Consider the following 20,385-nt stretch of genomic DNA (forward strand, 5'->3'; position numbering starts at 1 on the left):
GGCACGGGGCCCATCAGCCGGCTAGGTACTGCACTTCACTTGCACTGCCAGCCGAGGGGTCACCGCAGGCTGGCTCCTCTCCTCCCCAGCCCCTCCCCCGTGCTCTGTTCAACTGTCCGGACAGCCCAGGTATCTCCACCCCGTCCCCTCCGCCAGCTGGGAGGCTCTCGGGAGTCATGTCTCACAGGGGTCTGCCTGCCCCACTCCCCAGCGTGGCTCCAGCTCGTCCTGCTCAGCCTGCCACCTCCTGGGGCTGAGCCGCCTGGGACCAGTGCAGGGGCCAGATCATTCTCAGCCAGCATGGGGGTAGAGGGGACTCGTCTGGGTCCCAGGCAAGGAGGTTTGAGGGAGCCTGGCCCAGACAGGCCCCTCCACTCCCACTCTGATCCCCCAGTGACCCCAGCTATGACGCTGGCTCAGTCCAGGCAAGGCAAATAGCCCCAACCCAGCAGGCCGGTGAGTGTGGTTGGGGGTCAGGCAGGGTAGGGCACTCCTGGGCCCCAGGGGGAATGAAAACAGCCCAGGTCCCCCTCCTGCAGCATTCTTTGCTTCCCTGCAGAAAGTGAAGGAAAAAACAGGGGTGTGTGATTGGGAATGTTCATGGTATAGTTTGGGGGCATTGCCCCCCCCAAATAGAGTTGAAGGGTGGTGGCCACATGGGGTGAAAGGTCACATGCTACTTCGTCCCTTCCCCCCATTTCTGTGAATGCAGAATTGCTGAGCAGTCTCGCTGAAAAAAAAGGAGGTGCTGCTCAGTTCCCCGGACTTTGCATCTGGACACCACCTTTTGGGTCCTAGTGCTGGCTGAGCTCCCTTCTGCATGCTGGGAGTCATCTTTCATTTTGTACAACTGTGAGTTGTGGGGCGGGGTGGGGCAGGCAAGGGGAAAGAGGCAGTGGGGAAAGAAAGGCGTGGGATGGGAAGGAGATGGAGCAGTGGGAAAGAGGCATGGGATGGGGACGAGATGAGGATAGAGGAAGTGGGGGCAGGGGGAAGAGGCAGTTTGGGAAGGAAGGGGGTGGGATGCGGAGGAGATGGAGTGGTGGGGACGGGGCATGGGGTGGGTGTCATAAGTAGATAGGTAAGGTAAGGGTTAATTTTCTTTTGCCTGTAAAGGGTGAACAAAGGGAACCAAACGCCTGACCAGAGGACCAATCAGAGAACTGGATTGTTTAAAAGTCAGGAGCGGGAATTTGTATACTGAGGGTCTTTGTTGTTTCCTCGGCTGTGGGTAAACAAGCTTTTCTTCTACCTCCATCTTATTTCAAAGTTTCTCCTAAACATCTGTGAGTACAAAAGGAAACAAAGTAAATAGGCTGTTATATGCTTTGTGTTGTATTTACATGTATGTTGATTTAGCTGGACTGGTATTTTATCGGTGCTATCTTTTTAAAATCAGATTCTTATTGTAATTTTCTTATTAAGCTAAGAGCCTGTATGGTTTTAATGCGTAAGATGTATTCGTTCTTTATTTCTTCTTTTGTATATAAGTCTTTTAAAACCTGGAAGCTTGGTAGTTTGGGTTTCTCTTGGTGCAGCCTTACAGAAAGGGGGTTGGAACAATCTCCTTTGTAATAACTTATACAGATTTGACTCTCGCGTCTTCAGGGGGAAGCGGATGATTTCCCTCTTTGTTTTGCTTCAGGAATAATTTACTGCTAGCCCATAGGCTCCGGTGGTTACTTCCAGTAGCCCAGGCGCGTGGAAAGTTAGGGGGAAAGAAAGAGAGACAGATATCTCTTCAGTTTCGTCCTGTGATTTGAGATTTGTCTCTTTAGCGAGAAGAAGAGAAAACAGGTTTCTTGAGCACTCGCAGGTAAAGGCAGAGAAGAGCTAGGGAGCGGGAAAAGGAGGGGGAAATGTGTTCCTATATTTCCTTGCGTTTTAAGAATCAAGGCGATTTGGTCTCTTGATGGTCCCCAAACAAGCGTTCGGAACCAGAGAGAGGAAAGGAGAGTCAAGGCTGTAAATACCTGGCTGGTGGCAGCGAGAAAATATCAAGCTTGTAGTGAGCTTGGAGGGAGTAGACAGTAACACCCAGATAGTTTGTATGCTAAGTCCAGATTGGGACAGACGTTTGTCTACAGTGGAAAGAAAAAGGAGAGGAAGGTTAGCACTAGGGCTGACGAAGGTTGGCGTGGCAGGAGAGGCAGTGGGGTAAAGAAAGGGGGATGGTTATGCGGAGAGTGGAGTCGGTGGGGACGGGGCAGTGGGGTGGGAAGAGAAGGATCGGGGAAGTGGCAGGACCCAGCCGATATCAGAGTCCTGCTTGTGAGCAGTATGGAGCCTCCCCTGTTAAGCAGGCCCATCAACCCTCACTCTGACAAGCCCCCCCTCCCTGCATCTGTAATACCCCAATGAGGCCAGCCAGACACCCTCCCACTGAGCCCCAACCAGCTACACCTAGACCCCCACCCAAATTTACCCCACCTCCCCTGCACCCAGACCCCCTCCCCGCTGAGTTCCAACCACTTTCACTTGTTCCCTCCTGCAACTCCATTGCCCTTTGCACCTGGAATCTCCCTGTACATCCAACCCCATCCTGAACTGCCTTCACAAGCCTGCCCCACACGAACTCTCTTACCCCACCTGCTCGGGGCCCTGAGCCGCCCAGCAATCGCACCTCCCCAGCACTAACTGTGACCCTTTGTGACTGTACATCAGTCATAGCGCTTCTTCACTGCTCGCTCCAGCTTGGTTTGGCGCGCTCTCTGTGCGCCATTCCATAAGTGCCATCACGTCATTGGTCAAAAGGATGTCCAGGGTGGTGTTTGGTGGAGTCTCTGTTCTGACGGTGCATGGTAAGGGAGTGGGTCGGGGGGTTTGGATATGGGCCAGAGGGCGTCTCGGGGTAGTCAGGGGCATGGGGAACGGGTGTTGATGTAGGGCAGGGAGGAAGTCCATGGGGGGCTTTGGTTCCGTAGGCTGAGGGTTGTGGCTAGGGTCAGGGCAGTCAGGGGGACAGGGGGGGCTGGATAGTTGGTGGGGTCCTGGGGGTGAGTAGGGGGCGGGGGGGTTCTCTGGAAGGGGCGGTCAGTATCAGGTAAGGAGCAAGGGGCATTGGATGGTGCTGAGGCTCGGGGGGCTGTCGTGTGGTGGGCGGGTGTGGAGAGGATATGGGACAGGCAAGGTGAGTGGATGGGTCAGAGTTTGTGGGTCGTCCTGGTCAGGGGGCAGGTGGTTTGGATAGGCATGGGAGCTCCTGGGGCCTGTCTGGGGCTGGGGTGTGTGGTAAGGGTCAGAGCAGTCAGGGACAGATAGAGGTAGGGTCCTAGGAGGGCAGTTACTCAGTGAGTAGTGGGGGAGGGTGTCTCTGGAGGAGGCAGTCAGAGGGCAAGGAGCAGAGAGGCTTAGATAGGAGTTGTGGCCCTGGGGACAGTTAGTGACGCAGAAGGACAGTCATGACAGTGCCAGGGCAGGGGTCCGGAGTCTATGGGGGCAGTCAGGACAAGAGTCAGGGGGGTTGGGGTTTCTATGGGGGGGCAGTCCATAGGGGCAGAAGTGGACAGAGCGTAAGATGCGCGGACAGGCAAGGGGTGGGACTAGGACAGGGCTCCCTGGGTGCACACCCTAATGAAATGTGCCACGCACGCCTATGGATTTATTTCCAGTCTGAACTTGTCTGGCTTCAACTTCCCACCACTAGGTCATGTTAGACCTTTGTTAGACTGAAGAGCCCATTATTGAATATTCATTCCCCATGTAGGTACTCATAGACTGTAATCAAGTCACCACTTAACCTTCTCTTTGTTAAGCTAAATAGATTGAGCTACTTGAGTCTATCACTAAAAGGCAGGTTTTCTAATAGCAATAGACTCAAGGAGCTGGTCTCAGACTTGCACAATATGGAATTCAGATACTTTAAAGGGCTGATGCCACATTTTTAAAAGCTTCTATAGAGATGTATCAAAGAGGTTACTTAGCAAAGCAAGATCCAATCCATCATAATACCCAAACCCACAACCATCAGATTCAGGACCGACAGCAGAGGAAACAACAAAATACATAGGTCAGAAACAGGAAAGAACACAACTCGGCCCCACCTCCTGCTCCTTGCCCTTTCTGCAATAAGAGATCTAGGAAGTGGACATCAGGAGGCACACAGGTGGAATATCATTCATACTGACATTCAAATCAGTTGTGCCTTTATGAGAGAGTGAATTGCATGTTATTTACCGCTTCAGACAAATGAAGGTAATTTCTCTGCAGGGAATTTGACACAGACTCTACACTTTGCTGGAGGATTGTGCCCCAGAATCTAAGCTTTCATTAAAAAGGTGTCAGGGTTGAGGAGAAACCTTTTAAATGCAAACGAAAGGCAGCACATGTGCAGACAGCTTGAAACAGCTCTGAGAGGCGTGAACTGCCCCATTCAGCTCCAGGAGGTGAGAGAGGATACAAATTTTAGCATCGACATTGGTAATTATTTCACTGCTGATCATTTTAGCATCCAGCTCACATGCTGATCCCACATGGCCAGGCAGCCTCCCACGCTTTTGCAGACATGAGAAACCACAACTGTCCCCTACCCAGCTGCCAATCCTCCATCTCTCCCCCACCCCCAACCAACTGCTGTAAACAAAACCAGGCATTTTCAGTACAAAATCCTGAAGCAGGCTGAAAGGCAGGCCCAGCATTAAACAAGGGGAGGAATACTCCCCTTCATTGTCCTATGCAATTCATTAGGAACCACCAAATCTCTGTTGCACTGGACTGTCACAAAATGCAAGAAGCTTGGGACAGAGTTCAGAGTGTGATGGTTCTCAGGCTACCCAGGACTGAGAGTCACCTTAGTTACCCCTCCTCCCCACACCTCTGGCAAGAAGGAGTCTTGCTCGTGCTTATTTGGGTGTCAGCTCCCTGACACCACCAGCCTGTTAGCCACTCCTACACTCCCTTCTGGGCTATGCCAGCCTTTACTTTGCCTTGCAGGTTAACAACAGGTGCATCGCAATTCTTGAGCCCCTTTGGAGCATTCCCCTGTAGCGTCCAGTCCCTTATCCACTGAACGCTCACAGAAATAGCAGGTCTGCTGTCCTCAAGGAAACAGTGCACACACCTGCTCATCTGATTCAATTCAGGATCAGCACCTTGCTCAATATCACAGCACTGAGATTCACTGCTAGTGCAAACAAGAATATGTGTATTATCAAAGATTCAAGAGTTAGTGAGCCAGGATACTGGAAACAAATGGCTACAGATAAAACAAAATCATCACATGCTTTTGCGATGCTAGCTCATGCCAAAGCCACAGGCCACTTGACTTGCTTATTAGTTTAGATAAAAGTGATTGTTCAATGTATAAGAGTGGATTTGGTATTTAAACTTTATGAAAACTAATGGGATGTTACCGGCATTGTTTTCAGTTATCTGTACAATGTAATGGCAAACATTTCCATTGTGTGTATGCCAGTGACTGAATAACGCACCAGATGAAAAAGAAGCCCTGTAGAAGGTAACTGAAGATGTTTAATAGAAAAGTGCTAATTATTGTGGGTGATGATCTGGGGTCAAAGATTCCAAGTGCATTTCTCACTTTTCCTCATCAGAGGAAGGGCCCACGTGGGTAGTAACCTTGCTGGCTTCTTTTCTGTGAGAAGCAGCTATGAGAATGAATTCAGGGAAAGATCCTTCATTTCTGGACTGTCTGGATTCTCACAGTGCAGAATAGCTGAATGTGAAGGTGGAGTTATCCTGGGTAGTCCTGAGAGACTTTTAAGAAGCTGGCAGATGTCTACATCTCTGCTACCATTTGGAATTAAGAGACTGACTCACCTGTGTATATATTTTACCTGCTTTAACCTCTCAATAACTCATTTCCTTTTCTTAGCTAATAAACCTTCAGTTAATTATAGAACTGGCTACCAGTGTTGCTTTTGGTGTAAGATCTCGAGTATCGGTTGATCTCAGGGTAAGTGACTGGTCTCTTGGGACTGGAAGCAACCTGAGTGTGGTGTGATTTCTGGTGTAAGTGATCATTTAAATCAAAAAGTACAGTTTGTCTGGGTGGCAAGACAGGCTGGAGGGGGACTGTCTGTTACTCCATGGTAAGACTGGTAAAGTGAACCAGGAGTTCAGATTTGTTACTGGCTTAGTGAAATCTGATTACAGAGCACACCACCAGTTTGGGGTGTCTGCCCTGTTTCCTGACTGTCTGCCCTGAGGTCAGCACTTACTGTTGTGAGCACTCCCAACAGTGTGACAGTTTTCTAGACACTAAACAAACAAGTTAGCTTCCTGTCTAAAGTCTTCCTTCACCAAAAATCTTCTGCAGCGTTTCCAACCAAGGCTGGCTTTGACCCTGTTTTCATGAATGCAAATGTGCCCTCCGCTTACTTCCTAGGTATAGGGGGTGTCGTTGTCTTTGCCTCCTCTTATACTCCCCAAAGTTCACTGTCTGTACTCAGACAGAATAGCACCCCATGGCTTATTTGTCCATGTGCTGATTCTCTGTTGGCTTTCCGTCTCTTTCAGTTGCCTCCAAACATAAGTGGGTATCCATTGTGCTAGCTTACGATGATCAGCTTGCATTCTGACAGAGACTGGTGAACAAACATCTCCTCTGACAGAAAGCCTGGCTCTCCGCCTCTGTTGTGATACAGACGCTAAGATACTTTCATTAAAGTACATCATTCCGCACATAGCATCTGTCCACACAGTTCAGAAGACCTCACATGACATCCTATGGTGAACCAGGATGTACATATCAGAATTGAGATATTCCTGCAACCTGCTTGCCAGTTGGCATGAAGGGGTTCTTGGGTCACACAGAGCCCGGCTACTAGCAAGCTGTCATCACACACACACCCCATTGCCATGGCACTGCTCACTGCAGGCACACATGCCATGCTCACAATATTTCCCAAAATAGAGGAGTTTTTTGCACTGGATTGTAGCTTCCAAGTATCCGAGCCTCAGTCCAGATCCACTGGGATTTCCAATAGTTATAATTCTGTACCAGGCATCGCGGGTGCCTTCATGGAATCCAAAGGAGGAAACTGGTAGCCAGTGAAGGGAGCTCTCCCTTAAATCCTGACAGCTTTATGATGCTTTCCCTACTATCTTACCCCAGGTCGATGTACCACATCCACAGCAACTCTCAGACCCAGAATGGGGCCCGGGTGGCCCCCTCTTCTGGGGGCACTAGGATCCATGCAGTGCACCACCGCAACTTCCACTGAGCCATAGAGTTTAAGGGGGCAAAAATTCCAGGGAGGAGCCAGGTCCAGAGAAAAATTCTCAAGCCGGCAGACACAGAAGGGGACTGGTCCTGCTTTGAGCAGGGGTTGGACTAGATGACCTCCTGAGGTCCCTTCCAACCCTGATATTCTATAATTCTGTGAGAAGCAGCCTCGACAGGTTCTGCAGCGACTCCAGACACGGAGGATAATCTAGGGCTGGGCAGAGAAGTTCTGACAGAACCATATTCCGCTGGACTATGTGGGCCCATTGAATTTGACACCACAGGAACTCTCAGACCCTACATAAAAGCATTCCTCAATCTAGCTTCTGAAATGATATTTTTTGTCATTCACCGGCTCCTTTTGATCACAGAATGGAGACAGGCACTTGTTGCCATCAGCTGTGAGTGAGGGAAAAAACAGCCCCTGGAGGCACGGGTCATCCTGGGTTGGTGTCTTTTCCAAAGGCTATTCAGATAGTCAGACCCTAGCTCAAAGCTAGACCCATTCCAGCACATGGCACCCATGGGCAGCCCAGTAAAAAGTCAAGAATAGATCGGTATCTGGGCTAGGCAGGAGTGGCAGCTCCCCCCACTACATGCCCATATCCTTACAGGAGATGCAGCACTGACAGCAGGAAGTAGTTTTCCAGCACAGGGATTTTGCTGCATTAGCCAACAGCATGAATGGGAACCAACACCAGGTGCTGCCTAAGGCACTGGAGAACTGTCTACAGACAGCACTGCCTTCACACACACTTTCTTGTCTTCAAGAGGCAGCCAAGTACAGAGAGGATGAGTTCTCCTTCTCAGCCCTTAACCACCAGAATGCTGGAGAATTTACTCCTCCGCACCAACTCATACACAGCACCCCTCCTCAACCCTCACTCTGGGGGCAGAGACACATTTCCTAGCCAGGCTTTCTTGGAGACGACCAGCCTTTGGATAAGAACCCTCTGATAAGGCCACAGAATTGCCACTGGGGCAGGAGAAGACAACTGAAGAGACAGTCACTCGTCTGCAGCCACATGACACGAACGCTTCGTTCATTCGGCAGGCTTGGAAGCTGCCGCTGTAGATCCACTCTCCTGGAAAGCTCCTGCTTGCCATCAAAAGGAATTTAACCTGGATATCTGGAGCACGCAGCCCCTACCTTCTGCAATTCTGAGCTGCAGCCATTACCTCCTTTGTGGAGGGTTTGGAGATCTGTGGCTGAAAAGGGATAGCTAAGAGCTAGGTGTTATTAGCATCAGTGCCAGTTGTGCCACACACAAAAGGAGGCTGGCCAAAGGCGGCACGCAAGCTGATTTTCAGTGGTACTCATACTGCCCGGGTGCTGCCCACCGGTCCAGGGGGCTCTGCATTTTAATTTAATTTTAAATGAAGTTTTTTAAACATTTTAAAATCCTTGTTTACTTTACATACAACAGTAGTTTAGTTATATATTATAGACTTCTAGAAAGAGACCTTCTAAAAACATTTAAATGGATTACTGGCATGTGAAACCTTAAATTAGAGTGAATAAATTAAAACTCAGCACACCACTCCTGAAAAGTTGCCGACCCCTGCTATAAAGGCATCAAGGCTTAGGGACAAGCTGGAGATCCCATAGAGGAGGGGAAGCAGCACCAATAGCCACACGGCAATTGATAGGAAGCCCCTGTATCTGCTGGCCCAAACAATATCCTAGAGATGCAACAGATAAAAGCTTTTAAGTAAACAGCAGCGTGGACTTGTATCTTACTGACTTCCATAGCGCCTGCATGGGATAAATATTGCTGCTAGACATACACGAGTGCCCAAGGCTGCAGGAAAAACTCCCTTCATCAAATCGAGAAATTGTGACCATGTGTCATTAAAGATGGCAGGGTAATAATGCATACTGCCTGGGGCAGAGTTAAGGATGCCAGTGCAAATTTAGCCTCATCGCTTCCTGGCTTGAGCACGTAGCTGGGCCAGCTGAACCTTGCCTTCTTGTTGTGTTTTGCATGGGTTCCCTTGAACGGGCATGTGAAGCCAGAGGAAGCTGAGCAGAGGGGGAGGGGAGCAGCGAGAACAACTCATGGGAATGCTGCGATTTGGCATCGTTTCCCTATTTTTAGCCACCAGGATTTGAAAGAGCAGCGCTGACCTTCAGTGAGATGAAGGGGGTCAACTTGAAAATGCTCCAAAAATCTGAAGAGCAGCTGGGTTCGCAGCCTTGCTGCCGAGATTCAAAGGAGGCCCCTTCCCTTTCCTGAGAGGCTATTAGCTCAGTTCAATTTCCATTCAGCTCCCTCCGAAAATGTCAGCTCCACAGAGCTAAACTAACTCAGTGAGTTCTGCAGCCTGGCCATGATCTCCCAAGCCCAGCGCTCCCCAGGGTCAGCCCTGAGCAGATCCTCTAACCAGTCATCCAGAGTCCACATCACTCCACAGCTAAAAAAGCCCTTAGAGGCCGGCTCTATCTGGAGGTACCAGAGAGGCTGTGCCCTCGTCCATGCTGTACTACCTGCAGGCTCAGCTCTGCCTGTCAGCCTTCCTACAGAGGACAGCTCAGAATAGCTTCTGGGGACCCCATCACTCCAGCCCCATCCTGCAAGACACAACGTCGCCAGCCAGCAGGATAGCTGCAGCTCTCATTCTCTTCCACTTAAGACTGTCGCATTCCTCTAGCACATCCATCCCTGACTCCCCATGCCATGGGTCAGTGCAGAGCGCCTTCGGGCACCCGTCTGTAAACACAAGTGGCATTGTGAGGTTTGGCTCTTACTTGAAGGGTTCTGTATGCAGACTCGCAGAATCCTAGAAACACAGACATGGGGCTGCAAGGGACCCTGAGAGGTCATCAAGTCCAGCTCCCTACACTGAGGGAGGGCCAAGTAAACCAAGACCAGCCCTGACAGGGGTTTGTCCAGCCCGCTCTTAAAAATCTCCAGTGCTGGGATTTCACCATCTCCCTAGGTCACCTGTTCCAGCACTGAACTACCCACGGAGTTACAAAGCTTTTCCAAAAACCCTACATAACTATCCTTTGCTGCAAGCTAAGCTAATTCCTTCTGGTCCTGCCCTCAGCGGCCACTAACAATAGATCACTGTCCTTTTTATAACAACCTTTCACGTAGTTGAAGAAACATGTTCCCCTTCAGCCTTCTCTTCTCAGAACTAAACATGCCCAGTCCTGTCAGCCTGTCACTATAGGTCACGTTTTCCAAACCTCTGACAATTTTTGTTGCTTTCCTCTGGACTGTCTCCAATTTGTTAACCTCTTTCTAATCACATCTGGACACAGTTGGGGCCTCACCAGTGACAAATGGAGCAGCATAGTTACCTCCTGCGTCTGACATACGACACTCCTATTAACACATCCCGGAATTACACTTGCTTTTTTCGCAACAGCATTGCACTGTTGACTCATTCAATTTGTGAGCCACGACAACCCCTGGCTCCTTTTCACTGGTACTAGCCAGTTATTCCCCGTTGCGTAGTTGTGCATTTGATTCTTCCTTCCTAAGTGAAGTACTTTGCAATTTTCTCTATTGAATTTCATCTTGATTTCAGACCAATTCTCCAATTTGTTGAGGCCGGTCTGAATTCTAATCCTGTCCTCCAAAGTACTTGCAACCCCTTTCCTCACCAGCTTGGTGTCATTGTCTAGAAAAGCAGAAGATATTGGGACCACAAGAGCATCCCAGTCAGAGCCATGAGGTTATAAGACATGTGGTACCCAGCTGCCACAGCTCCTGCCACTGAAGCCCCAATTCCTATCAGAGCAGGATTCCAAGGAGAAGGGAAGACTGGTGAGTAGTGAGACTACATGGAGGCAAAAGACAATGCTCTTTAAGTGTGCTATAGTTAAGGTGGGCAACCCCTCTTCACAGTGGTATCTGCATGCCCCCACTTTCGGCCTTTGAGCAGGAACCGAACCCCTAGGAAGGTGTTCAGATTAGACAAGAGTGGCAGAACTGTCGTCCTAAAGCAAGCATCAGGTCTAGATGCCAAATGAAGACTGTCGTGCTGCACAGACTGGTGAAGAGAACTCTAGGAGCGACCCTACAGACTTTGGAGAAGGAAACACTGCAGAGGCAGCCAGAGCTGCAGTTAGTCCTAGGAGAACCCACTGGTAGGTGTGTTACAGGGTCCCCTTCTGTGCCCAATACACAGAGCAGGACTGGTTACAGGCCCCAGCTAGAGCACCTGGGCTCTGTAGCTCAAGCTGCAGCCGCTCTTGCTTTCAGCTGCAGATGTCCCTGTGTGATCCCTTGTGGGTCAGCAATGAGTCAATATCTGCATCTACCAGAGCTAACAAGCAATGGATCATTTGGGTCAAAACCCCAAGAAAAAGCTCTCCAGGCACAAAGTCCTGACACTCCTAGAAAGAAACTAGTGTGGCAGGGACCACATGACCTTTGGTATGTACAGCTCCTAACACTAGGGACACCTGGGAGGCCTGCGGGGCTCCGAGACACCCTGCTTTTGCTCCAAGTTCCTATAAGCTCAGTGACTCTGGGGTTGCCTCCCAGAGGTGGGTCCACACAGAGGCCTCTTGAAAGAGAAGAGGGCAGCGGACGAAATGCATTCTAAACCCAGATCCCAACAGCAGCATTGCCTTCGCTATGAAGGGAGGTTCATGGGCAGCATGTAATGGAGGCTGGGGGAGGGTAGGCCTCCCAAACCTCTGCTAATGCTCCCTGCCATGGCCCTGGGGCTGGGCTGTGGCAGGAATTGGGGCAGTTCCTCTGGACAGCCAGAGTTTGGGGCAGCTCCTCCAGGCAGGTAGGCTGGTGTATGGGCCAGGGCTCGGGGCAGTTTGGGCAGGTCAGGGCTTGTGGCAGCTCAGAAGGGGCTCCTCCAGCCATGGTGGGGGGCTCAGGACTCCTCTGGTCCTGGTGGGCGAAAGCAGGGGACGTGGGGCTGGAGCTTCAAGCAGAAAAGGTGGGGCAGGGGGCTAGCCTCCGTGAATGGGGAGCAGGGAAAGGTTGACATGCTGCCCATGGGGAGGTTAAAACACAGATGCCGTCACAGCCATTACGCTAGGGGCTGCCAATCCCTGGTCCTGTGACAGTGGGATATACCAGGGTGGTCTCCCTCATGGCAGCACACATTAAGCTCCAATCACGTGGCAGGTAACACTTCAGGCTCCACTCAGCCTCTGCTGAGGTGGTTGAGGTATTAGATTCCCATCAGTCAGCCAGGGTGCACAGTGCCCACCCTCCCCAGCGATCCTTCCCTCAGATTAATGCCATCCCCATCAGTACAGCAGCCAATAACATCCAGGGCTTCACTCCAGGGGCAGCAAGCGAGAGGGACATCTACCTACGGAATGCAATGGCCACCACCGCCGTAGTAAGCAAGCACCTGGACATCTTTGGTGTAGATACCCTCAGCCTCGTGAGCCAGGGCAGGGTTGCTCCCCTCCTTTTACAGCTGGGGCACAGAGGCACAGGCTGGATTAAATGTCATGGCCAAAGGCCTGTGACTGAGCCAGGAATTGAAACCACGTCTCTCAAATCCTGGGCCAGCTCCCCACCCGCTATACCAGCTTTCCTACCCATTCCCATCCACCCACCCTGCGCACCAGAGCGCTGACGTCCAGATAGGAGACAAACAGAAGAGAAACGTGACTTGGGAACATCTACTGGGCCTGCACCGTGCAAAGCTTTCCCAAGAGAGCACAGTCTCCTGGCAGCACTGAGAGCTCATTCTGCGACAATGACTCTCCCCAGCGTGTAATTCTTCTACAGACACAGGGTATGTCTACACCAGGGGTGGGCAAACTACGGCCCACGGGCCACATCCAGCCTGCGGGACTCTCCTGCCCAGCCCCTGAGCTCCTGGCCTGGGATGCTAGCCCCTGGCCCCTCCCCTGCTGTCTCCTCTCCCCCGCAGCCTCAGCTCACTCACTTTGCCGCCAGCGCAGTGCTCTGGGTGGTGGGGCTGCGAGCTCTTGCTGGGCAGCGCAGCTGCAGAACTGCGGCCTGACCCAGTGCTCTGCGCTGAGTGTGTGTGGCTGGCTCCTCTTGGTGCAGCTGCGCCGCCAGCCACTGGTACTCCAGGCAGCATGGTAAGGTAGCAGGGGAGGTAGGATAGAGGGCAGGGAAGTTCGAGGTGGTCGTCAGGGGGTGGGGATATGGATTGGGGTTAGGGTGGTCAGAGGGCAGGGAACAGGGGGGTTGAATGGGCGCAGGGATCCTGGGGGGCAGTCAGGAATGAGGGGGGTTGGATGGGGAAGCAGGGGGCAGTCAGGGCCAGGGGTTCCGGGGACGTTCAGGGAGGAGTGGCTGGATGGGGCAAGGGTCCCGAGGAAGGGGGCATTCAGGAATGAGAGGAGGGTTGGATGGGAGGTCTGGGAGTGGTCAGGGGACGGGCTGGATGGGGCAGGAGTCGGGGGGTGCATCAGGGGGCAAGAAGCAGAGTGGGGGCAGATAGGGGGCGGAGCTGGGCCACGCCTGGCTGTTTAGGGAGGCACAGCCTCCCCTAACCGGCCCTCCATACAATTTTTGAAACCCAGTGTGGCCCTCTGGCCAAAAAGTTTGCCCACCCCTGGTCTACACTATGGAGACTCTCCCAGCTTAGCGATGCTCGCCTAGCTGTATTGGCAGAATTCCGCAGCCCACACCGACGGAAGGGTTTTCCCATTGGTGTAGGAATACCACTCCCCAAATGAGGGTCGCTACCCCGAGGGAAGCATTCTTCCATCAACACAGCTGCATCTACACTAAGGGTTAGATTGGTACACTCCTTGCCGATGTAGCTGGGTCATCCTAACTTAAGCATAGGCCAATCCCCACACTCGGGTCTGGAGAAGACCAGAAACCAAAGGATCTGGAGTAGCTCCCAATGTACCCTAAACTGCAGGACAGAGAGTCCAAATTTTTCAGAAGCAGCCAGTGTGTTTGGGAGCTTCTGGGTTTTTTTGGAGCCCACCCTGGGTCCCCTAAAGGCATCCCGAGAATCGGGCACCCAAAGCCAGTGGCGATGAAGATTGGGCTCTGTATTCATGCAACAAAAGGGTTCTTAAGACTCGTGATCCAGGAGGTGTTGTCCTGACCAGGGAAGGTCCAGCTTGGCTTCCACCCATCATGAGAACTCCATGCCAGTGAGAGTAATGGAGAAGCTTGGCCCCAAGGAGCACTGCTACTTGTACAGCTCTGGTCCCATTCCTGACTGTGCAGAGTTCAAGGGGATCAGACTTCAGAAATGTCATCGGCGAGTCAGGTGCACTGGGAAGAAGATGAACGATCCTCCAGTAGAGGAAATGCCCAGGGAAATCCAATGATATGGGCTGGGTCTCAATTAGGGCATAATGAGAATTCTGCTAAAGAACAAGCAGCAGCGAACGGCATTGGCTATATATGGAAAATGCACCATGTAACTAAAACATGTAATGTGTATGGAGGAGGATGGTTGATGTATTTCTGAAACACAGCCACCAAGCTGTGATCAGCTGGCACATTTCAAAACAAAACATGTCTGTCACAGTCCACAATCCAAAAAGAGACTGCGTTTCGCTTGGTGGGTGGTAACACAGTTGAGGCAGTGTGGTCTTGTAGAAAGAGCACTAAACTAGTACTCAGATGATCTGGTTTCTATTCCCAGCTCTGCTACAGGCCTCCTGGGTGAATTTGGACAAATCACTGCCCCTCTGTGCCTCAGTTTCCCCATATGTAAAATGAAGATACTGACCTTCTTTATAAAGTGCTTTGAGATCTACAGATGAAAAGCACCTAGAGAGCTAGGTAATATTACTAGGAACAGCAGCCACATGATGCATTTTCCCTAGTATAGACAGACCAGCCTTGTGTGGCTTCGTGATTCATCCTCAAAGATACCAGGTTTTTGGCAGTTAAAACACAAGGGTGAGACAATCAGACAAGGACTATCATTAAGTATTTCATCCCTGCAAACTGAATTAAGGCAGCCGAAACAGCAAAACTTTTGGGTCTATTAGCTAAGGGAAAAGAAGATATGAAGGAAAGGATACCACAAGAGAGAAAGCTGGACCATTAATAAATGAAGTGGGAGGAAAACATGGCTCTGTCGCTGAACTCCTTCAAACTTCAAAGTCTTCATCTAGAGATAGCTTTTCTGAAACCCTACTTGTCCAGACTATGTAAAAATAGTGAGTGATGAGAGGATACAAATGGGAAACTCAGAACATCTAAAGTCAGTCACACTGGATAATGCCCAACCGAAAATTAAAGGGAACTGTCTGACAAGCCTGTTGAACCGCTAACAAGAAGACAGGAGATCAGCAAATGTAGTACTGATCTTCAAAAAAAGAAAAAAGTGATACTGACCATTACAGTCTTAAGTCTAATTTCTGACAGCTAGAGGATAAAGGAAAGCATGCTAAACACAACAGTGTTGGTGGCTGAGAGATATAAAGCCCTAACTAAATGGTATGCATGCTAGCTATTCACATGCCACTTCTCTCCAAATCTGCCATCACAACAGTCCATATAAACCAGAGGGCATTTGTTAAGTCTCCACATTTGACTGGATCCTTTGTGAAGGGCTCTCAGCCCCGTTCCCCCATTCACCTCAGTCTTTGACTTTCACAGCATGATATAAAACCCCTCTGTTTTATCCAGTCACGTAGGGAGACGAGAATAGAGGGATTTTTGCTTTATCTGAGGCATTTAAAGTCGACATCCTTCATCAGAACTGCAGATTTCTTTAAGGGGAAGACGTTAGAAACTTATATCACTGGATTTGTCCCATCTTTTCCAACCAAACTGGAGCGAGTTAGCGGATACACGAGTTGCAGTGAGGACAGACTGTTCCTCTCAGCTAATATACACCAGTCAGAAAGTGCCCAGCTTGACTCTCTGATCCCAGGAAATCTGTAGGGCTGGCAGCTAGACCACCTGCGTGTGTGTCAAGTGAGCGCCTCTCATCTGGACTCAGTGGGAAGCGGCTGCACAGCAAGTGAAGGCGTGATTGAAGCACAAGTAGCCATACCTGTGCCGACTCTAAATCTAGTTAGCACAGGAAGCAACGGGAGCATAGCTATGGTAAAATGGGCTTCAGCACAGACTAGCAACCAGAGATTATATCCAGGGTCCATGGCAGGCTTGGACTCTGGTTGCTAGCCTGTGTTGCCATATCTGAATTAAAGCTTGCATGCTTATCTGTACTATGATCTCACCTTCACAAGCAGCATAGACATACCCAGGGAGAGTCTACAGACACAAGACCACCAGGAGGCCAGTTATACAGTCACTTTTCAGGGAAGAATTGCCCTTTAAGACTTGTGGGTGGACCCAGTGGCAGAGCTGGGAAGAGACTCCCCCACCACGACCACCTCCTGACTCACACTGCTGAGTTCTAACACACACAACCCTGGCCATGGTTCCTCCCTGTACCGTGATCTGCAGAGAAACAGACACAGTACGTTTGTCTGTGAATCTCAGAACAGGCATAAAGGAAAGACAGTTTGCCAGAACCCTGCAGCCCAGCTGATGCAGTGAAATCTGACCTGGCCCTGCCAAGCAGATTGTTGTACAGCAGATGCCCACACCGGAGGAAGAAGTTCTCCCAGATCACCCTCCCATTCCAGCCCCTACCCAGCACACACAGCTCACCGAAACAGACATTACTAGACCCTGGCCAATTTACTCCCCCATTTTACTCATTCTTACCAAGAAACTCTCCTGTTTTTCTTACCAATCTGATGACTATTCCCCTCCCCCCCATACACACACACACCCTGCTCCACGCAAGCTTCAAACAGTGACTACATATAGCAGCAGCTTAGATTTCCCATTGCACGCTCCCTTCCCCTTTGCATCTCCATTCAATCGGCTCTCTCCCACCGCTTCCCCAGATGCTCACAAGCTGCATTTGCAGATACAATTCTCAGCCTGGGAGACCTGAAGGGATTTCATAAACACACACACACCCCACAACCCCTCCCTCTCGTCCCATCAGCTCAGCACTGGAGGCAGAAGCAGCCTGTGGGGATGCCTCCTTGTACAAACTCTCAGAGCATGCCCAGGGTTCAGACCATGGTGCTCTGTACTGTATCTGACAATACAAGCATTTTTTTATTTTCTTTTTTAAAAACAGATCTCAACAAGAGGGAGGTGAAGACAGCCAGAGCAACCCTGCGACTAGAGACGCAGCTGCACAGCGGCAGGGCTCTTTATAACCCACTTCACCATCTTACAATGTTAAAATGTACAAAGGAAAACAAATAAAACAAAGCCACAGCGGTACCCAGAGCTGACTTTCCGTCTGCAGGACCTCGCTGGAAGCTCCTCAGTTGAATCGGCAGCTCCCCAGTGGCTCACAGGATCCTCCCCTTAGCGGAGGCAAAGTGAACCCAGCCCAGCGAAGATGCAGGCAGGTCCCCATGCAGCAAAGAAGCCCTTCCCTCAGCCAGGAAGAGCACTCACCACTATCCCAGTTGACAGGGATGCCCCGAGCATGCAGCCCTTTGGCAAGGAAGTAGCAGAACCACGGCTCTGACATGCCCTTCAGAACCCAGAACCGACTGCCTGCCTGCTTCCATCATAGCAGCCACCTGCACGGACAAGCCCTCTTGCTCTCCTTCCCCAGCCCTCTCCTCCCTGGCTTGCAGTCCATGCTAGCTGTTAGATTCATACCAACCAGAAAGTGCGGCTAGCAAATCCACCCCCTCGACACACCCAGCATCCCCCACTCACAGGGAAAGATCTGGCACACCACAGTTCTTCAGGACTGGCTGCCGGATGCTCTCCCCACAACAGCCTCCCTTCAGGAGGTCTAACATTCATCCAAATCTGTGGAAGAGCTGTAGGAGTGGAGTAATTTTCTAACCTCTCCACAGCTATATGCTTTGAAAGCTCAGACACCAGTCACCAAGGCCAATGGGGTCAAACAGACCACACCGGACCCTTTAGGAAGCCAGTCACAATGCCTGGGTTAACTCTCAACTTACCTGGGAGAAGACAAGCCTAGCAGGCCAAGGGAGGAGGCAGTGAGTGAGAACTGGGTCCCAGTCACCTCTATGGGGCTAGGTGGGGCAGGACCAGGGCAGGGGAAGCAGGAAAAGCAGGGTATGGAGGGGAAGCTGCTGGAGGAAACGGCAGTGGGACTAGACTAAGCTCCACAGGCAGAAACTGCCTTTTTCTTGTATGTTTGTACAGCATCTAGCACAGCAGAGCCCTGGCCCACGACTGCAACTCCGGGAACTATCAGCAATACAAATAATGAGAGAGAGAGAGAGAGAGAGAGACACCAGGAGAAGGAAGTACTTGGGCAGAGCTACCCCAGAGACTACATAGGAGCCCTCCTAGCTCCTACGTTTAAATATAACATTCCACCTGCCCAAGCCAGAGAGTGAGCCACACAGGGAGGCTAGGGAAAGGGTGCTGCTGGAGAACAAGGAGCTGGTGCCTGGGGAGAGAGGCTACTGGGTGTAGCCGGGGGACAGGCTGCCTGGCAGCTGCAACAGGAGGCTGTCCAAAGGGAAGCAGTAAGCCACATAGGTGCTGGAACTAAGGGTGCTGCCACAACCCCTGGCTTGAAGTGGTTTCCATCACATTCAGGGTTTACAGTTTGGTTCAATGGCTCTCAGCACCTCCACTGTTTCAGCACCCTTGGTAAGCCGACAGCCAGCAGCAGAGTAATGCTGACAGCTAGCAGCCTACCAGGCCAGGTGGAGGGGATGGCGGCACGGCAGGGTGAAAAGGGTACAAACTACAGAAGAGCCTGGAGAAACAGCTGAGCAAGGGGCTGGCTTTTGGAGCCCTGGGCACCAAGAGGTTGGGGGAAGCAGGCAGATGGAATGTCTCATGTGAGCTAGTCCAGGAGAGACTGGGGCAACAGACTCAGATCAGCCTCTTTACTAAGATAATGCTACCACCAAGAAACCTACTGTTCCTGGAAATTCAGGCCTCCACAGTTCAAACTTTTAAAGGAGGCCTTATCCAAACTGATGCAGGACATTTGCCACGGGGGTGGTAAAAGCAGGCAGTAGTGCCTAGGGCCATAATATTCTGTGCATTGCTCAGGCAGAAGGATGGTCTAGTGGTTAGGGTGCTCGTCTGGGACTTGAGACCCACGTTAGAGTCTCTGCTCTGCCACAGAGTTCCTGTGTGCCCTTGGGCGAGTCATTTACCCTCTCTGTGGCTCAGTTCCCCACCTGTAAAGTGGGAATAACACCACGACCCCACCACACAGATGTGCTGGGCGGATAAATGCAGTCAAGGCTGTGAGCTGCTCAGATACTATGGTAACAGGGGGCAGATAAGTGCTTTTCTCTAACTGAGATGGTTGTCAGCTCATTCTGTAGAGTCAAGGGGAAAAGCTGCATGGTACAATTAGCGCCGTTAGCCTCACCTTCCTAATCATGTGTGCTTCCTCCAGCAGAGCTATTTTGGGTGGCCACACGTTGTCTGAACGCATCCAGAGCTCTTTAGCATTCCAGAGAGCATCCAGCAGGACTCGCATACAACTGCCACCAGTGAAAACCTCAGACAGGTTTCACTCTACCCTTTGCAGCCTCATTTGTGATCAAACTTGGCATGACGAGAGCTCTATATCTATTCAGGCTTTTCTTTCTCCCAGTCCACTACTGTACATACAGGCCAACGAACCCCAGAATTGGCCAGGGAATGGGGCAAATGCTCAGTAGTTCAAGCAAGCTCATTTCTCTGCCAACATAGGACCCCTATAAATTAAGGCCCAGAAGGGACTTTGTGATCATCTGGTCTGGCCACCTGCACAACACAGGCCAAAGAATTCCTCTCACGAATTCCAGCATCAAGCCTTAAATTGTGGCTGAGAATGAGCAGAGCATTTGGAAGACATCCGATCTCAGTTCCAGGTGCCTGAGTCATGGAGAATCCGTGCTAACTCATACCAATGGTTTGTCACCCTCACTGCACCTTGTCCCCAGTTTGAGTGTGTCTAGCTTCAATTTCCAGCCACTAGATCTTGGCCTCTCCTCTCACAGGAGAATTGCTCCCAGATGGCAGGATCCAGGTCCCACCATGAGAAGAACCCGCAAACAGCAAGGAGTTACTGTGATGCCAGCAGTGTTTCAGCCAGCTACCCACTGTTAAAGATTAAAAGATGAAGTACCCAGGAGTCTCCCTGCCTCACAGGGACTGTGTGGACTCCTTTGATCCCCAGGACGCAGGGTCTTCTCCAAGATCATGTCACTTAAAGTTTGTGTCTCTTCTGTTTGTGTTGAGGTAGCACCTATGAGCCCCATTCATGGCCCAGGCCCCCTCTGT

At 50.9% G+C, this 20,385-nt stretch overlaps 1 protein-coding gene across 1 annotated transcript in view; it reads right to left on the reverse strand.

Annotated features, from left to right (window-relative positions):
* PPFIA4 (PTPRF interacting protein alpha 4) overlaps positions 1 to 17,757 on the reverse strand; it is a 191,263-nt gene extending 173,506 nt beyond the window's left edge. The window contains 1 exon segment of the mRNA XM_032801614.1: positions 17,381 to 17,757. The gene's annotated coding sequence lies outside the window, so the exon portion shown is untranslated.
* Positions 17,758 to 20,385: the final 2,628 nt, after the last annotated feature.

The sequence above is a fragment of the Chelonoidis abingdonii genome, chromosome 4, assembly GCF_003597395.2.
Source record: "Chelonoidis abingdonii isolate Lonesome George chromosome 4, CheloAbing_2.0, whole genome shotgun sequence".
NCBI lineage: Eukaryota > Metazoa > Chordata > Testudines > Testudinidae > Chelonoidis > Chelonoidis abingdonii.